This window comes from Athene noctua, chromosome 1, assembly GCF_965140245.1.
Source record: "Athene noctua chromosome 1, bAthNoc1.hap1.1, whole genome shotgun sequence".
Taxonomy (NCBI): domain Eukaryota; kingdom Metazoa; phylum Chordata; class Aves; order Strigiformes; family Strigidae; genus Athene; species Athene noctua.
In genome coordinates this window covers 73,470,243-73,490,253 of record NC_134037.1, presented here as the reverse complement: position 1 = coordinate 73,490,253, position 20,011 = coordinate 73,470,243, and positions in this window count along the sequence as shown.

Genomic DNA, 20,011 nt, shown 5'->3' with positions numbered 1-20,011 from the left:
AGGGATGTGCTAAACCCCTGGGAGTAGGAAACTGTTGCTCTTTTCCTGTACCCCATCTTTGATGAAACCAATAGGTTTCTGCACCTTGTTCACTAAAAGGTTTTTTTTTTCCAAGAGTGCTCTGACTACATCTGATGATGATTTGCATGTGCCTCTCAAAAGATATGTTATAGACAACATGTGCTCCTTGCTGACCTCCGTTCTCATCAGTCCAGCTTGTACCCTAGGAACAGAGCTGGTACCTCTCAAGATTGAATTTAATATTAATGTTTAGCTCTGTGCAGATATCTGGTTGAGCCTTAAAGGCCACAATTATATCCATCTTGTGGAGATTTGCTTCAGTGTTCATAGCTATTGCAGACACAGAACGAAAATACGTATTTTGAACTGGTCCAGTGTTTCCTTCATTTTATGTGTCCTGGTTGGACTCTGATGTCGGAAACTAGTTAAGCTTTGCTTATGTTGTTCATTAGCTGTTCACATCTTAAGAACACCAGCACAATGTGAACATCTCCCGTGGACTGTTTATCACATCCACTGTCTGCAGAAACATAAAATGGCACGTTCCCTTAGTGTACACATGATCTTGCAGCAGCATCAATATGTCACCTCATTTCCTTGATCATTTGAAGAAAACCATCTGTAGGAGTGCAATTACTCAGGACCATGCAAATAGCAGTTTAAGGGAGAAACCTTTACAGAGATCTGGGCAGAAGCAAAGCTGTCCTGTATGCTTGTGTAAAGTGTTCTTGGGTCCCAGTCTAGACTGGTTCATTACATACACCGCCTTTTCCAGAGGCAATGTACAGCATATTAACGGTTACCTTGTTAAGCTTTTTCTTATTTTCTTTTTTTTTTGGTGTTTGTTTGGGGGTTTTTTTAGTCTGTGTTTTTTTGCTTTTTTGTTTGTTTTTTTTTTTCTTTTTTGTTTGTTGTGGGTTGGGTGGTTTTTGTGGGTGTGTGTGGTTTTTTGTGGGTTTTTTGGATTTTTTTTTTTTGTTGTTTTGGTGGGTGAAGACTGCAGGACTATTATTGATTCCGTGTAACTCTGAGAGTCTACTAATAGAGTAATTCTGCCTTCTGGACACCTTTTTCTTCTACACCTGTAGCTATTGGTGGCATGCCCATCCCATTCACATTGACTGCAGTAGCACAGACGAGCTCTCTAAAAAGCATACATAAAACCATCTCTATTTCATGGTAAACTCTCTCTTTCTTTGATACTGCTTATTGCACCCTCTGTTTCCACACAGCCCGCAGTGTTGCCAGTGTGCCTGTGGCAGGCTGTGCTGTAGAGGTTGGCCCTGGCTCTGCCACTTCCCTGCAGGAAGGGCTGGGGGTCCCACTCTGCTGCAGGTGGCTGCAGCCCCAGGAGGGAGCAAATTCAGGAGAGGGGGATGTGGACATGGGTGCACTCCAGGTGACTGGAGGCTAGCCTGGAAAAGAAGGTTTCTACAAAAGAGAGAAACACAAAGTGTTTTCTCTCCCTCTCTAAAACTGGGTTGAAGCAAGCTGTGCTTTTAACATACAGTGACATTCTGACTTGTCCTGAATCTGGAAAAAACTCCCATTTGGTTTTTTTCTTTGGGTGCTGGTTGCACTGTCTGTTACAGTGATTAGATAATGTGTTTATACTTAAGCACAGTTTGACTTTTTTACCCCCTACCTTCAGGGTTTTGCCCCTGTTTTTGTTGTTGATCTACCCAAGTTTACAAATCAGTTTCTTTAGGATACACAGGGGCCTTTTGAGGTTTAAGAAGCAGTTACCTGCTTAGCCACCACTGAGGCTTTGTAGAACATAGGCACTGAGCCAGACTCTGGGCTTTTCAGAACAAGCCCCTGGTTTCTGGTGAACGTGGCAGGGGCTGGCTCACACTTTTGCACTGGAGGATAGGCATTCCAGCCTGTTGTTTGAGTTGCACATGCATGTAGGTCCTTCTTGCCACTGCCTGGGTGCAATAAGGATCATGTCTTACGGGATTATGCAGGCTTCAATTTCAGAAGGGCTTGATATGGCCATCTAGTCAGACCTCCTATACTTCAGGCTTGCTCCTATAGAGTAACCCTGAAGATCATGAACATAATATAAATGAGTTTAAAAGAAAACAAGAGTAGAAGTAAAATTCATTGCATTTTCCCTGTGTTTATTTTGTGGATCTTTGCTTCCTGTATCAATCAAAAAGAGATTAAACCCTCACTTGCTTAATACTTGGTTAAACATTATATAGTCCACTGACTCCAGCTAAAAATGTCCCCAATTACATGGAACTTCTACTAATAGAACTCAAGTTAAACAACAGTCATTGAAGTAAATCAGACATTCCAGTAAAGTGGCCTTCAGCTGGAGTTAGGTACAGTGTAATCATGGCCTTAAGGGCATGTGGCTTGATTGCTTACAGCTTTGCATGTTTCGTTCTATAAGCGTCATTTTTCTAAATGAAAAATGTCTTTTTTTCTGTAGGTCCTTTCAATTCATAATAAAGGACCTCAAGTACTCCTTGAAGCCTCCTTGAGGCAATTCTATATTTACTGGTATTTTTTAAAAGGAAACAAAAGAGAAAACAGGGAGAATTATTGTATTTTCCTCTTGCTCACCAAAATCTAACCTTGTCTGAACTCAGCAGTCAGAGTATATTCAAGCATCAGGGAAGTAGAAAATATTCAAATTTGTGAAATAATAGCCTTAAATTCAGAGCACTAAATATTGAATCATTAGCTGAATGAAATCTCCAGACTTAGAGGGTAGGGACACTAGCCAAACTTCCCAAAGGAAATGAAGCTTGTGCAGATATGCTGTCTTTCTAGGCTGCCTATCCCTCCGCCCCCCAGGAGTAATTTTTGAGCCCACTGATCACTTGAGCAAATCTGACAGAGGCATGGTGTTTCAAAAGATACTGAGCTCTTACAAGTTTTGTGAAGGTGATCGGTTGGAGGAAAGGAATGAAGAGGCTGTGCAGGAGTACAGCAGCTTCTCTATGCAGCACATAGGGCTCAGACCCCCTGCAGAAAGTGCTGCGCTTGCTTCAGCTGCCAGAGGGGAGCAGGATGAGGTAGGGGGACATGGAGACTGCCAGGAGGGTGTGGGGAGGCTCCAGTTGGTCACTGTGGTAGGGGGAGTACGGGCTGGAGGTGGTGTGCTGGGTTGGCAGATGTGCTCGCCAAGCCGCTGTCCATGATTTACCTGAAATCATGGCTGACTGGGGAGATCCCATTGGACTGGAGGGTGGCAAATGTGACACCCATCTACAAGAGAGGCAGGAAGGATGATCCAGGAATCTATAGACCTGTCAGTCTGACCTCGGTGCCAGGGAAGGTCATGGAGCAGGTCATCTTGGGCATATATCATATAATCATCATATAATGGGCAACCAGATGCTCAGGCCCAGTCAGCATGGGTTTATGAAAGGCAGGTCCTGACTGACAAACCTGATCTCCTTCTATGACAGGGCAACCTGCTCATTGGATGAGGGAAAGGCTGTGGATGTTGTTTACCTTGACTTTAGCAAGGCCTTTGACACCGTTTCCCACAGCATTCTCCTGGTGAAACTGGCTGCTCGTGGCTGGGATGGGCACACACTTTGCTGGGTAAAAAAACTGGCTGGACAACTGGGCCCAGAGAGTTGTGGTGAACGGAGTTAAATCCAGTTGGTGGCCGGTCACGAGTGGTGTCCCCCAGGGCTTCGTTTGGGGCCACTCCTGTTTAACATCTTTATTGATGATCTAGACGAGGGGATCGAGTGCACCCTCAGTCAGTTTGCAGATGACACCCAGTTGGGTGGGAGTGTTGATCTGCTCGAGGGTAGGGAGGCTCTGCAGAGAGACCTGGACAGGCTGGAGCCATGGGCTGAGGCCAACTGGAGGAGTTTCACTAAGGCCAAATGCCGGGGGCTGCACTTGGGCCACAACAACCCCCAGCAGCGCTACAGGCTTGGGGAGGAGTGGCTGGAGAGCTGCCAGTCAGAGAGGGACCTGGGGGTGCTGATTGACAGCTGGCTGAACAGGAGCCAGTAGTGTGCCCAGGTGGCCAAGAAGGCCAATGGCATCCTGGCTTGTGTCAGCAATAGCGTGGCCAGCAGGGACAGGGAAGGGATCTGACCCCTGTACTGGGCACTGGTGAGGCCGCCCCTCGATTCCTGTGTTCAGTTTTGGGCCCCTCACTACAAAAAGGACATTGAATGACTCGAGCGTGTCCAGAGAAGGGCAACGCAGCTGGTGCAGGGTCTGGAGCGCAGGTCTTACAGGGAGCGGCTGAGGGAACTGGGGGTGTTTAGTCTGGAGAAGAGGAGGCTGAGGGGAGACCTCATCGCCCTCTACAGCTCCCTGGAAGGAGGTTGCAGAGAGCTGGGGATGAGTCTCTTTAACCAAGTAACAAGTGATAGGACGAGAGGGAATGACTTCAAGTTGTGCCAGGGAAGGTTTAGACTGGGTATTAGGAAGCATTTCTTTCCAGAAGGGGTTGTTAGGCATTGGAATGGGCTGCCCAGGGAGGTGGTGGAGTCCCCATCCCTGGGGGGGTTTAAGAGTCGAGTTGACAGAGCTGAGGGATATGGTGTAGTTGGGAACTTTCAGTGTTAGGTAAATTGTTGGATTGGATGATCTTCAAGGTCTTTTCCAACCCAGACAATTCTGTGATTCTGTGACCAGGAGGTCACTAGGGCTGTAGGACATTGAGCAGTAGGAAACCAGCTTCATTAATCTTGTTGGGTATGGAAAAACTTGTCAATGCTGTGTGAAGGAAAGGAGATGGGGAATGAATCTGTGTGGCATGTGCTAAAATGTGGACAATTTTAACGTGTAGTTCAACACTCAGGAATGCAAAATAATACTTCAGTCCCCCTCAGCCCCTTCCCCTAGTTTCACTAATAACATGCACAAGGAAGAAAGAGGGTTATTAGAGCAGAGAATCAGGGCTGGGAAAGTGTAACCAGGACTGTGTAGGGGACACCCCAGGAGGGCCTGGGCACTGTGGCTCTCCTGCATCTCAGCACAATTCTTCTTGGACACCGTGCCTGTGCTGTGCTGGCCCTGTGGCTGCTGCCAGGGTTGCCTTCTGGATATGGGGGCCACCTGGTTCCACAGTCATGACCTGTAACTGCCTCAGGATTTTCTAAAATCCCTTTTTTTTTTTTTTTTTTTTTTTTTTCAGGGAAAGAAGATGGGATGCTGCTGCTCAGCTGGAACAAGATGTCTTCCAATAACAGCTGTGTCTGTAAAAGCTCTGCCAGGTGCTGTTTTGTTTATCTTCTCTGTGAAGATTGTGAGAAGGGAACCAAAAATACCAAGTGAGCCCTGCTTTAAGGGATAACCTCTGTGGTATCTCTTCTTTTGCACCAGAAATGTGCAAATAGAAAATGACAGCCACCTTTTCCTTCTTTTCTTGCTGCAGTATGGGTTCTAACCTGCCTGGCATACTGATTTGTTGGAGAATCCAGGCAGCCATTCAGTGGAAAAATCACTAACATTAAGTACAAGCAGCCCTTGCTTAGCACTATATCATGACTGGACTCCTGCTACCACTTCATTTTTTATTTTTTTTTCCAGATCTTAAAACACTTCTTGTGTAAAATAGTGTCACATTTCAACAGTGTTTCTTCCTCTTTTCAACCTTTACCCAAGGAGAACGACTGAAATATGGTTCACAAATCATCCCTTGGATGTCTTGGAGATTTTCGTTGTCCTTATGTGTGCCACTCACTTCTTTCTCATAGCATTTTTGCATCCTTGAGACAGCATGTTGCAGTGCCAGGATTTTCTGATTGTAAGGCGCTTTTTTTTTTTTTCTTCAAGCTGAATGGTGCATACAGCTTTGTGGCTATTGCCAAGCCTTAAAATCACCAGGAGATAGCTAAAAGTTGTGAGTTAAATTTGTGGCTGTGCACTTTTGTGTTTGTGCTCTTATTTCTGAACTTGGGAGGTGCAGAATAGGTGTCCATAGGTGAAGACTTACAGAAGAGTCTGAGCAAGACAAGTATGTGTGATACTTGATGCTCTCCCAGCCTTCACCTTTCTGAATTCAGACTTTGTGGCTAAATGTGGTACCTGGGCAGTTCCCATCTGTGAGAGTATGTCCAGCCTTCCCTTGAAGCCACAGAAACTTAGATCATCTGCAGTACCCTTTTTCAAGGCGTTCCTGCTGACCTTTTTTTTTCTTGTTGTTTTGAACTTGGCTCCTATGATCTTCAGTTGATGCCCCTGTAGTGCTGGTACTGTTAGAGAAGCAGACAGCCGGTCTTTAACCACCCTCCCTACACCCAGTCACAGTTTTGCAGACATTTTTGTATACCCATAAGTCGCCTCTTTCACAGTCCTGCCTCACTGATTTGTTCCTTGTACAGCAGCTTTCTCTGCCTTTGATCATCCTGTCTTTCTCTGAACATTTGCCAGTTTTGCTGTAAACCTTTTGAGGGATTTTCTTGCTCAGATGCATATGATTCCTCTGCAGTTCTTATAGTTGGTTCTTGTTCTTGCTACCCTGAATAACTTTGTATTCCTGGTAAGCTTTCTCACTTCACCCTTTTCTAAATTGCTTATAAATACAATGACCAGCACAGGTCCCAGCACAGTTTCCTCTTGAGCATTGAGAAAATGCTGCTATTCCTTCTAACCCTGTGGCACAAATTTTTGAAAATCAAGGCAGTCTGTGCCAACTAGATCACCCTTATCCACAGGTTTGTTGATCCCTTTGCAGATCTCCAGTGTGAGCAAGGCAGACCTTCTCATTAGAAAAGCCATGCTAACTCTTCTTGACGTGATCATCCCAAGTACTTCTCTAGATGCCCACTGATGTTAGCCTTAATTACAACTTCCCCTGATTGCCCTGGTTCAAATATCAGGATATCTTTCCTGTATCTTTTCATGTGCTTTTCTAAAAATTGGTGTCACTTGCACCCATAGCCATGAGTGAATGTTGCAATGCATCCTGAAGATGAAGAGATGGTCTCCAGGAGCTCAGCACCCTGCTGCTGTCCTGGCCCCTTCTCTGGCCAGTTTATGGGGACACATCACACAGTTCTCAAGTGAAAAACTCTGTGTTCAGAGGGAAGGGCTTTACAGGCACATTGTGCAGTGTCTTTTATCTTAAAAGCATAGACAGGGAACGTAGGCTGGCTGCTCACATGGGAGGGGACTTGTTCAGTTCCTGCTACGCTGCAGCTGAGTCTCTGCCTCTCTCACCTGCAAGTGCTGGGGCGTAGTGATATTTTCGTAGCTCATAGGACTAACTAACCATGTTGGATAAATAGACTGCAAACAGTGAAGACCTTATTTGCTACTGGAATTGGTGTATAGTAGAGCCGAAAAAAGGTGGGAGAGTATACATAAAGCACCAGTGAAGTGTCACTAACTTTCTGTGGTGGAGTGAGGGCTAACATGCAAGGAATGTGTGTGTGGGGGGGACTTGGAAAGCCCTGGCTGAGAACAACAGGGTCAGCCTCTCCTTATGGAAAAGGCATTGGTTTCCCTTGTCAAAACATTGCCTTAGGCAGGACTTTTCAAACAGGGTGATTTTTGTCTGACTTCACCCCTTGCATGTGAACTTTTGTGCTCAGCTTGGGACCGTAAACTGATACTTTCAGACATATTGGTGATCAGAAGGAATTTCTTCATGATCTGGAGGTGAAACTGGGATAGCAGAAAGGGCCAAGCCCTGCAAAATGCAGGTCTGGACCATCAGAGGTACACATTGGCTGCAAGTCTGTGAAGAGTAGTTTAAACTGGCTGGCTGGAGTATAGTTACTCCTTATGTTGAGTGACACCTCTAATTTAAACTTCCACTGGAAATTCCTTTCAGCAGGTAGTGATTTGAAGAAAAAAATAATTGTTTTACTCAGTATTATGAAAGATATTACAGACTGTTTGAGACACATTGAAGTGTGTGCTCTCGCCTACTTTGTGGATTGTGCATTAGTCCAGCCACACCTAACAGAGGTATTTGCATGAATAATTAACTGCCATTTCCTGCAAATCAAATCACTTTGAATTAGAATTTAAAATTACTTTACAATTACTGAACCATACTTGTTAGTGAGAGTGGAATGTTTTTACTGTGCTGCATTTAGAAAGGGACAGAGGTTCTTAACTCTTTCAAGAGAGCAATTATTTCTGAAATGCATATTCTGAGAAACACAGCATGCGTAGGGATCCTAATCTTATTTACTTTATGCTGCGAACTACCACTGGAGCTGGTGATGCTGCTCTCACAAGTGAGAAATTAATTTGCTGCTTAAACTTTGAGTACAAGAAAATAAAATATCCATAAAATGTTATATATTAGTGTCACATTTTGGTGACAGTTGTATGGTCTTAAGTACAGAGTTGTTTTTTGTTTTTAAAGTATCCAGTAAGGTTATTCAGGGCTTTTCATGACAGACTGTATAACTGTATGCTCAACTGTGCATATAACTGTAAATGAAGTGCAAACCTCATAAAGTTCAACAAGGCCAGGTGCAAGATCCTGCACATGGGTCGGGGCAATCCCATGCACAAATATGCTGGGCAATGAGTGGAATGAGAGCAGCCCTGTGGAGAAGGACTTGGGAGTGTTGGTGGATGAAAAACTGAGTATGAGTCGGCAACGTGCACTTGCAGCCCAGAAAGCCAACTGCATCCTGGGTTGTGTTGAAAGAAGCATGACCAGCAGGTTGAGAGAGGGTATTCTCTCTTTCTTGCCCTCTCTGTCTCTCTTTTCTCCGCTCTTGTGAGACCCCACCTGGAGTACTCTGTCCAGCTCTAGGGCCCCCCAACATAAGAACATGGACCTGCTCAAGCAAATCCAGAGGAGGATCATGAAGATGATCAGGGGCTGGAGCACCTCTCCTACAAAGACAGGCTGATAAAGTTGGGGGTTTTCAGCCTGGAGAAGAGAAGGTTCCAGGGCCACTATATAGCAGCCTTCCAGTACCTAAAGGGGGCTACAAGAAATCCAGAGAGGGACTTTTTACAAGGGTGTGTAGTGATAGGACAAGGTGTAAGAGAGTGGATCTAGATTAGATGTAAGGAAGAAGCTTTTCATGGTGAGGGTAGTGAGGCACTGAAATAAGCTGCATAGAGCAGTTGTGAATGCCTCATTCCTGGAGGTGTTCAAGGCCAGGTTGGATGGGGATTTGAGCAACCTGCAGTGGTAAGTGTCCCTGGACATGTCAGGGGGTTGGAACTAGATGACATTTAAGGTCCTTTCCAACCCAAACCATTCTGTGATTTGATGTCCCTGTTACCACTTACAGAATCCATTTAAATTGCCAATGGAGTGTTCCACTTATATTAGTGAATTGTATTTCCTAAAAACATTATATGAAAATCTAAAGATGCTGAATTTTCTAATGTCTTGTGTCAAGGGATGATCAGAGAGATCTTTTGTCTTTCTATCTACCTGAAACACAACCAAGTAAAAACAGAGATTACAGGAAAGTGATGAAGCTAGGACATCATATTTTAAAGTTATGCTATGGAGACTTTGGCTGGTACTCCACATAAATGCATTGAAGAAAAGAAATGTAGTTATGTTTCTTAGTTCCTGAAGACCAGATCTTGCATGTAACTTTAATGACTTCCTGGCTATCTAGCATGATTTCACAGAGTCAAAGCCTTGTTATGAGTGTCTGCCTGAAGAACACAGTGCCCTGTTAACTGTTAACAGGAGTCAATGAACCCTAATTGATTCAGTGACCAGGGAGTATCTGATGCTGAATATCATAAAATATTATGAGAACAGACATTAATTTTACTATCTGTTGCCTAGAAAAGGAATGGATTTAGTTAAAAGGAAAAATAAAAGAACAACTTGTTTTTCCATATTGTATAAAAACATAATGATATTGTGTAGCTAACTTGAACTGACAAGAGCAATGAAATGTAAGGTTAAGATTGTTACTACCTCTGATTTTGCTGTGCTAGAGGTAGTGTAATGCACTAAACAGTAATACTGTAGAAACGAGACCAATATAATTGTAAACCTGGGGGCTGGAAAAAGGAGTGTGTGACATTTTTCTTGTCAGATTTATTATCAGAATGTTAAATAATGTTAGGATAATCCTTCTTGAAACCAATAGAGGTCTCCAAATTAACAGTGACAAGAGAATTTAACTTAAGTTTGCCTCATCTCACCCTGAATGTCACTGTTAATTTACCCTATTGAGTTATAGCATGGGTTTAATGGGGCATTGATGACAGGAGAGGCATTTCATTAGTCCTGTCTTCCTCCTTTTACTTGGAGGATGTCTCCCGCCAGGTGGTGCAGCTCTGGGGAACCTGCAGTACTTCCTGGAGAGCATCCATGGTATGGGTGGTGACTGCTGAAGGTGAGCTCCTCTGCCAGTACCTAGATAGCTCAGGTTAGGATTTTACTAACTCTTATGTCTTAATTGGAAGGGAAGGCAATATTTATGCTGTTTAAGAGTATTTGGATGTGTGATGGAAGCTGAAAAGGAAAATGTGTTATCCAGTTGGGCAGGAGAGTATAAAAGGAGAGGGGAGAGGCAGGAGATTGAAGGAAGCAGAAGATGGAGAAGCAGGATAGCACAGGGGGATGGAGTAGACAAGCAGGCAGAGGGTAAATGAGTGGAGCTGCTTCCCAGAAGACGACTCTGTGGAGGAGAAACTTGTCTCTGAGAGGCCTGAATTTACTGCCTTATCCTGAGCTATGACTGCTGTTGTCAGCTTGTGTCAGTAAGTTGTCAGTGTATTCCCAGGAAGGTTTGATACAAGTGTAATGAACAGTGTGGAAAAGAAACCTTTTCTTATGCCACCTACTAGCACAAGAATCTCATCAACAAAAGGGTCATGGTAATTCAAGTCTTTACCTTCCAAAGGGAAGGCTGGTGTATTTTTGGAGATCGTAGTTATCTGCAGTAACCACTGCCAGGAAAGGACTTGGTCTTGAAGGAGATGAGGCTTTAGCATCATCTGAGGCATTTTGTGCCACAGTTGCCAGCATGCTGGAACAGCTGGACCATTACTTGCACCTGCTAGTCTGGTGTCTGTTCAGAGGCTCATCACACAGTTTTGCTGGACAGTTAGCTCCCTGAACCTTCTCTAATAGGAATAATGCTGGGCAGAAACCAGATGAGACAGTGCTGTGCAACACATTTAGACTGTTAAATGGTTAACAACAGAGCTCTTGTTGTAATTCAGTCATGCCAGTGGCATAATGCCAGCTTCTGTCCTCATCTGACACTTTCATACTGCTCAGAAGGAACCGCTGGGGAAATATGCTTTCACGGATTGCTAGTTGCACAGCCACATCCCTCAGAGCCTTGTATAATAAGGCATTGGCTGGGGAAGGGGAAATAACCGTGTGCTGGTCATATACCAGCTCTATTTTTGCTGTCAGCACAACCTCAAAGGCAGCTGACACTGGGTGTGAGGTTGTTGACTCAGGGGTCACCTCAATTAACAAGAGGGCTAGGACAGGCCCCCTGCCTGGTTTCATAGATAAAGCTCTGCTAGTTTTTCATTTACTGAGAAGAATCTGAATAAAATGAGCAACTGGTTTCTTAAGCTGCAAAAATCCACTGGCAAACCCCTAAAGCAGGATCCTCTGTGTGTGTGTACCTGATGGCAAAGCATGTTACACCATGACAGACTACTTCATGGTTAACAGGGGCAGGGGGAGTCTGTAGCACAGAGAAAGCAGTATATAGGTTCTAATTCTTTTTTAATTTTGGAGTGAAATCATGCTGAAAAGCAAATAGTTGCAGTCAATATTGAAAAATGAGCTTGCTTATCTTTTTGGACACAGAAGATGCTCCAGCATTGATTAACTGTAATGGACTGCATTGCACTGATTGTAAGGTAAGATATGATTGATTACTGGGGGGAAGACACTTGGTCTTGGGGCAGTGCCTTGGTGGTCTTTAAAAGAGCATCAGCCATACATGCAGAACTGTTCCAAACTGAACCTAACATGCGATAAACAGGGACTCTGTCACTGGAAGATAATCTGGGATCCTCAGGAGGGGCAGCAGTCTGTTCTGTCACTATATGGGCGACATGTCAAGGTGAGGGTAAGGATGCTGGCAGAATGCCTGGATCTCTGAATTTACTCAGTCATGGTGCACATTGTGGCTTTTAGAAATACCTATTCATAAATTTTTAAGTAAAATAACCTCTGTGGAGTCTGAGCCTCCTCTTCCTTGTACCAATGGCTACAGCCATAATATATTTCTGGTGGGTCAGCATGAGATCTTCTAGACCTTTCAGAAAACACTGATTGTTATTTCCCTTTGTGAAATTTTCCTTTGGTGTCAAGGATCATGATCCTATTTTAGAAGGAATGAGAGAATAATTTTTTTTCAGTCAGAAAGTAAATTTTTTTCAAATGGCTGTCATGGCTTGAGCTTTTATATGGTTTTAATGAGACAACAAAGGGAAAAGTTTCACAGTGGGATGCAGAGTGGATTTTGCCTATGTAATTAGTCTGAGCTTTTCAAAGAATTTAGATACTAAAGATCCCAAGGAAAAATCTTCAGCCAAGCTCATTTCCAACCTCTGTATGCTTAAATCAGATGGAAGCCCTCTGGAGAAACCACATGTAAAATCCACTGTCTGGTGGAGTAGCAAACCTCAAACAGTTGAATTGTGCCACATAACTGTATTTTTTAACAGTCCACTAATACCCAGTTAATTTTAGAGAGTGACTGTCTGTAAGGAAGTCTTAGCTGAGTAAAGTGAATTGTTTGAACAGTGCTGGGGTTTCAAAGTAAGTGTGAGAAATGTTGCCTTTTTGCAGACCAGTCAGGGAGAACTTCAGCTTCTTTCTCTAGGAGGGAAGATGGCAAATATTAATCACCCTTTGGCAATGTGTCAGGTGGTGGAGTGCAACCCGACAGGAGCAATTTGCTGATTAGCTGTTGTGACAGGTTATGAAATATATATTTACACACAGGGTAAAAGTAACAGTAGAGTTGGGCAAGAGATCTGCATCTTCTGAAGTCTTAAGTCAGTGATTCAGGGGAAAAAATGTTTTGCTTTCTGGCCTTAGGGAAAAGAGTGAAAATATCTTTGTCAGGTTCTCTGTGGTGGTACTTTAAATTACTTCTGTGCTTGGGACTTCTCTTTAAAAGGGTGGCTCAAGATGGGAAGGAGATCTATAATCCTGGGTCCCTTGGCATGTGGCTTTCCAGCCCTAGGGCCCCCATGGAGCTTGCAGACCCAACCATGCAGCTATCCCAACCTCCCTGGATATCAATATATTTCACATTATGAGACACTCTAAAAATGTCTCCCCCAGTGTCTAGTGCCTCTGTGGTTTACCTGAGAGCTGGGTCAACATATATCTTGATCTGGATTCCCTGTATGCATGGGTATGGCCATCTTCAATTCCCAACTTCCATTCCCAAGCAACAAATGTTGGAGCAAGGGAGAGGGAAATACTGGAACAGCATCATCCTTGATGCAGCTGAACCAGAGTCACGGTGACAGTTAATGCTTGGCCACTGATGCCACTGATCAGAAGGAAGGGTTTTGCCTGGAGGTATTTCCAGGGGGCTGCGAAGGTCCCTTAAGGAGAGCAGAGAAAGGGACATGCTCTCTGTTAGGCTGGGTGAGGAGCCTGTGTGGCCGATCCACTGTCCAAACAACACTGCAGATAGCAAGGTAGCCACTGGGAAGGAGAGAAGTTGGAAGGGGATTGGAGCTAGGGATGGGAACACCCGCCCCATGGAAGAGAGGAAGCCGTGGATGCCCTCAGTGGTAAGGACAAAGCTTCAGCCTTGTGATGGATTTCCTCAGGAGGCTGGAAGATGAAACTCATTCAAAGCATGTGAAGAACAACAAGAAAAAAATCCACAAAAAAACCCAAACCCTTTGAACATTGCTGTTTATGATTACATAGGAATTCAAGGCTTCCTTCATGTTCATAGCTAGAAACTGCTTTCCTAGGTGAAGTTTCTAGAGGCTCAGATGTAATCAGCTAAGAAACTCTTCAAATAAGCTCGCCGTGTTTTGATTTGGTGCAAATAAGAAGTGAAGTAATAGGAATAGCTATTCCAGGAATAGCTGAGGCTTTGAAATGCTGATTTTAAATGCTGCATGCTGCCATTCAGCTGTCCTGTCATAACAGTATGGAATGAAAGACAATATCCCTCTCCGTAAGCACACAGAAAAAAGTATATTAGCAATTGGAAATAAAATTCTACCTCTGAAAAGTAGGGGGTTTTATTATTTTTTGAACCTTTTGTTTTATTTTTTAAATTCTTTTTTTCCCCTGTATTTCTTCTTTGCATCAAAAAGACAATAGCAATGTTTCTTACATCAGCTACGAAGGATATCCAGTTATCATTTCTCTCTGCTGTTACCTGACTTCACATTGTGATTTGAAAGGTCTGATCATATGGGGCACTGCTTTAAATTCACTGTAAACACTCATTCTTCTGCACCGTGAACTGATGGGGAAGAGAGATCTGTGATGAGTCTTTGCTGCAATCAGAAGCTCAGGCAGAGCACGTGTAGGCTCTGTGCACCTGGGGATGAAAGCTGGAGGGCTGCATCTGCCAGGGTGTTGGCATAGGGAGCTGCTTGAGTACTTGCCTAGGGTCATGGATAAGCTGGTACCTCGTGCCTTTGACGGCATCATGATAACTGTGTGGCTCTGATAATGGAGATGATTCAGGTCTACCTATACACATGCTTTGGCCCCACACCTAGGGCAGTATGGACATACAGAATCTGACTTTTGAATTTCTGTTTCTGCATTTTGCCCCTGCTTTCCCCTCTTTGGCCTAATATGCAGAGAATGAATTTACTGTGTTATTTTATTTTATCTGGAAGAGACTGCTCACAATTGCTGGCTAATGGGAGGGGGCCATTGCTACCCCTTCTTTCTCTTCCCTAAACATCCCTACTCAGAAGAGGTTATAACAGCCTCTATTAGGCCATGATCTCCCACCTAACACATGGCTGTTCAGAAATGGCCCTTTATTTCTTCTTGCTTTCCCCATGGGTTTGTACCAAAGGTAACTCACAGAATAAAATAGATTTTAACATAGCCTGTTATGACTCTATGCCTAAAAGTGATTATAGAGAAATAATATACATTTATGTATTATGTATCTTTATGTATTTACGTATTCCTGTAGTTGGGGCAAATAACTTTCCACGTCTATTATCTGTAGACCCTTGATGGTATTTTCGTGTAAGTTCAGTGACGTTTTCAGGATCTCTGTTTAGAGAGCTGAAAGTTTTAGTGGGTTCATGAAAACTCACTGGTGCAGCTTTACTTCAGTAAGCAGCACTGTTAGTCTAATATGACTAAACTCCTACGTGTTTGTGGTGGTTACATTGGTACATGCAATAGCAAATTGCTCTTTCTGGTATGAATCTGGGGGTAAATTGGTCTCCGGGTTAAAATTTAAGTTATTTTCTCAAATCAGAAATATATTTAGGACCACTGTTGATCATGAGTAATGGTCTATCTGGTTTATTTTACCACAGATCCTAATAAATTGATTATTCTATTTAGAAATATATTAATGGATCATGTTGTCTATTGCTAGATTAATTCTTCTGCCCTGTAATATATAAATACAGGGAACTTGCAACTAAAGGGTGGTATACTGAGGAAAAATGGAAAGAATTGCGCTACTGCATTGTGCATTGTTGTGCTTTCGTTGCTATGAGATGTAATTGTATTACTCACTGTACTGTTAGATTTCAAAAGGCTAGTTCATAAGCAGTAACAACATTTGTGGCAATCTGAGCTAAGTTAATGAAAAAGATAATCAAATCTAATGCTACAGGACAAGATATCTGATATCTCCGGGGGTCATAAAGAGATCATACAGCTGAAGGGGGGGGGGGGGGGGGGGGAGGGAAGGAGGCAGTTGTGTGTGTGGAAGAGGCAAGAGATGGCAGAAAAGTGAGGGTCACCTTGCTCAGAAGTGTTGTGTGCTGGTCGCTGACAGAGGCAGGAGGTTACATGCTAGATGTATCACAGAGATGAAGATGCTTATCAAGCTAATGATATTTTTAGTAATGCCAATACCCACTGACTGTATAAGTTTCAGCTGACCCCAGATATCTGTCTCTATGTGTTGATTGGAAAATTGGATTATATAGTTCATGTGTGTTTCTGCCTTGCCCATAGCAGACACGTACTGAGCTGGGGGCTGATCACGGATGGCATTGGAATAGCCCTTTTTGTTGTTTTTCAGTAAAGCAGCTCCAATCTGAAACTCACTCTGTCCCTGAAGCTAATGTGATATTTTATTGCACCTGTAGGCAATACCCAGTGGTGACTTGTTCCTGCTTCTAACCAGAAACACAGCAAGTTTTCTGTGTGGATACTTTCACCACCACATATTGGTATATCACTTGAGGGTTCCAACAGTGGCTTATGCACTGACTAGTAGCAGAAATAGTGCACATGTGCCTTGTGGGTGTGTAACTGATAATGTTCAGCAAGAGACATGTGCGACAGTAGCTGTAGTCGGCACTCAAAAATGTGTTTTCTCTCACAGACCTGTACTATATTTATTGCAATTACCTCCTTCATCCTACTCTGCTCTTTTATACATTCCCTGTTAGCAGTCTTATTTTTCTACTACTGCTCTCCTTTACACAGATCTGCTTTTGACCAAAGCAAGAATTCTCATACCAAGTCCCAGCCACCTGAGGCCATCTAGTGCCATAGTCTGTGTCTGTACATGGCCAAGGGTAGATGATTAGGAAAAACGAGAAGGCTAAGGACTGCATGAAAGGGTCCCTCCTTCTATACATCTTCCCAAGTCTCAGAGACTTCCTAAATTAGGTGTTTTAGCAACCATACTGTGCATTTGATTTTAATCCAATCTGAATAGATGTATTGAATCCCTTTCTGAATGTCGAGACATTACTAGTTTCCTATACCATCCAATAAGAAACCTTAAGATTTCTCCAATAAAGTACTGATAGAAAAATAGAAGTAGGAAAGACTGTGGGGGGTGATGGTTTTGATTCTGCCTAGATGCTCACAGTTTCTTTCCCTTCTACCTCTTGTGCATTTATGTAGCTCACATTCATTCTATACAGATAATATGTTAATTGATAATTTTTGCATTTAGAGGCTCTCATATCATTTACATCTTTTGTGTAAGTCTTCTATTAGACCCCGTATGCACGTAAGAACTCAAGAGACTTGCCCCAGCCTAGCCACGAGGCAATCTCATAGCAATGCTGTAAGACTCCTCCAAGCAGCATGAGAGGGCTGTGCTGAGGTCATGTGAATGATGGGAAGAACCAGTGGGGAATATCCAAAGCAGAGGTGTAGCTGCATAACTTAGAGCTTATGGCTGGGTACTGAAAGGTGGCTTGCTTTCACACAGTGTATCTACAGTAGGATAGTAAAACAGGAGAGGTAGGAAGTTGGTCCCACAACCCTCAGCAGCAGTCACATGAGCTTAGTGTAGAGCGAACACACTGCATGGTACCATGTAGGCATGTTCTTGTAGCCTATAAATGAGATTTGTTTGTCATGCATTTTTACTTTGAGAAAAATAAAGGCCTCTATTTTATACTTGAGGGTGGTTTTTTTTTTTCTTCATAACAAAAACAACTAGCACATAATGGCAAATATTAAAGAAAGAAATTTTGGTCCAGAAATTTTTAGTATGATGATCTGTATCTTTTAAGAGTGTTCACATGGATTTCATGCAGTAATGCTTGGGTACTTTGGTGTTCTCAATAGCTGTATTTCTATCAAAATTTTCTACCTTCTTTCCATATCTGTCAGAAAAGCTTCATTAATTCCTAGGAGTAGGGTATTTGTAATGTTTCTCCTGACTTTTGTGAAACGTAAAAAAAAAAGAAATCCAGCTGTTAGGCTTTAGGGTTAACAGTAGACTAGAAGAAATAATGGTAATAAATTTGCTTGAATGTGTCATGATAATAATAATTATTTCTATGAAGCTTGGATTGAAAACATCCAACAGAAAAACTGATTAAAATCTACCATACAAAAATTGACTGCTTCCACCCGCTCCTTTCTACAGTTCCTCAGAGCATCACTGCGTTTATATTTTGAATATCTATGGTATGGAGTTATTGAAACTAAATCAGGTTTTAATAAAAAAAGGTATTGTGGGATTTCTGTGGGGCTGAGGTTCAAGCTAACAGCCTTGAATATATAAGACCAAATATAGATTTTGCTTAATACCAAAGGGACTTTTATTTAGCTTGCTTTCTTTCTCCATTCTACAAGAGAAAAATTAATATCTCATCACCTCTATGAAAGCCGAAGTTATTCCATGAGAGTGAGAGATTACAAAGTTCCCAGCACTGCAAACAGAGCAAGTTATTTCAAACAATAGCACTCAACCTTCTTATATTGCTTCTCATTCTTTCAGTACAGACCTGTCTCTCCACAGGATGGATTCTCAACTGCAAAGCATCTAGATCCTAATTTATGTGTATGTGAATATTCAAGGTTAACAAGAATATATTCCCTGTGGGAGAAATAGTCAGTGCCATTCAGACCACATTCCTGTTTTCCTTCCTTGCCGTGGAGTAGGCTGTTGAAAATGTACTTGATGAAACTGCAGGTTCCTATCCTACTCATATGAACAAATTTAATGTTTCTATTTGGGATTAGGTGAAGTATCTCTCCCCATGACTGGATGGCCAGCAGGCGGACAAATGAGTTTAAATATCAGTTCTAAATGGAGAAGAGAGAGTATAAATTTATTTTTTTTTTAACCCACATGATAATTGTTGTCCTTTCTAGTCCTGTAAAGTGAGTGTATGGGGTTTGGGGCTTTTTTTACACTCAGCCCAGGATCAATGACCCAAGCAGGTGTTCCAGGTCATGATTTGACTGGAGAGTGGGGAAGAGATTCATGGTTTGGGTTTTCAAACAGGTTGACTTATTAGCTAGAAGTAGGTGCCTGTCTATTGCCAACTTTATTGGATTAGATTGGAAACCTAAGCACAGCTTTTCCATGTCCTCTTTATTTCATCTCTGATGGATTTATGCAGGCATTGAGCTGGTTCTGGGGATACCCTTATAACACAGATCCCATACATTGCTGGAAGGACCAGAACCTACAGGGACCTGGGGACTGTGTGTTGGAGTAGGATGCACTGCAACAGCAGTGAAGTATTTATTCCATATCTGAGTTGGGCAGCTGAGTGTGAGTACAAGTTGAGGCAGTTTCATTTTGCAGTTTCATTAATCCTTGGCACCCACTGCCACCTGGCATTTCATTATCCAGTATGTCCCACCAGTCCCAGATAAAGACATCAGTTCAGTGCTGCTGTGCTGACTCAGTTCCCAAGCAGCTGGCTGAGGTAAAAAATGGGTTAAGCATTTAGACATTGACCATTCTTGGATTAGACCAGGATCCTAACACTTTTTAATCTTTAATAAAATAGCTGTATCACAGTTTAAAAATTTACTGCAGCATAGATATTCAGCCCTCAAATATTTCTTACTCTGATTCCCTGAATTCTTCTTTTTTTCTTCCCCCAGAACATCCAGAATGAATACAGGGTTTTGTGACTCATCTCATTTATGCTTCATATGGAGGTAATGTTGCCACTTATCTGTTTTATTGACCTATTTACATAGCCAAGGGTGGCACTGCAAGCTGATATTCAATTGGTGATATTCTGATTTCTTGGGATATGTGCAATATGACTAATTTTATGAGTTAAACATTGAAGAGATGCCATCAGTTTGTAAAAGTCACATTCCTACTTGACTCTTTCTCATAATCATTGTTACAAGCAAGATAACTGGGATCGCCATAACAATAAAAATAAGGGGGGGAGAAGGGTTTTGCTTTAGCCTGGGGTTTTGGAATATTTTTTTTTCCTTTTATTTTGCATTGGACAGCATTTATATGTCTGTATATGGTCAGTACATCTGTTTGCTCTTTATAAGCAGTTTCTTCCCCCAGAATATATAAACCTGGGTTTGCTAAACAGCAGGAAAACATCACAGATGAGATTGTGGGGGTGGTGGCTGCAAAGTAGAAGTGGGATAGGGCCGAGGACTGAACCTTAGGTCCACCCCTTTCTGCTTACTGCCGTTCTGCTCTTCTGT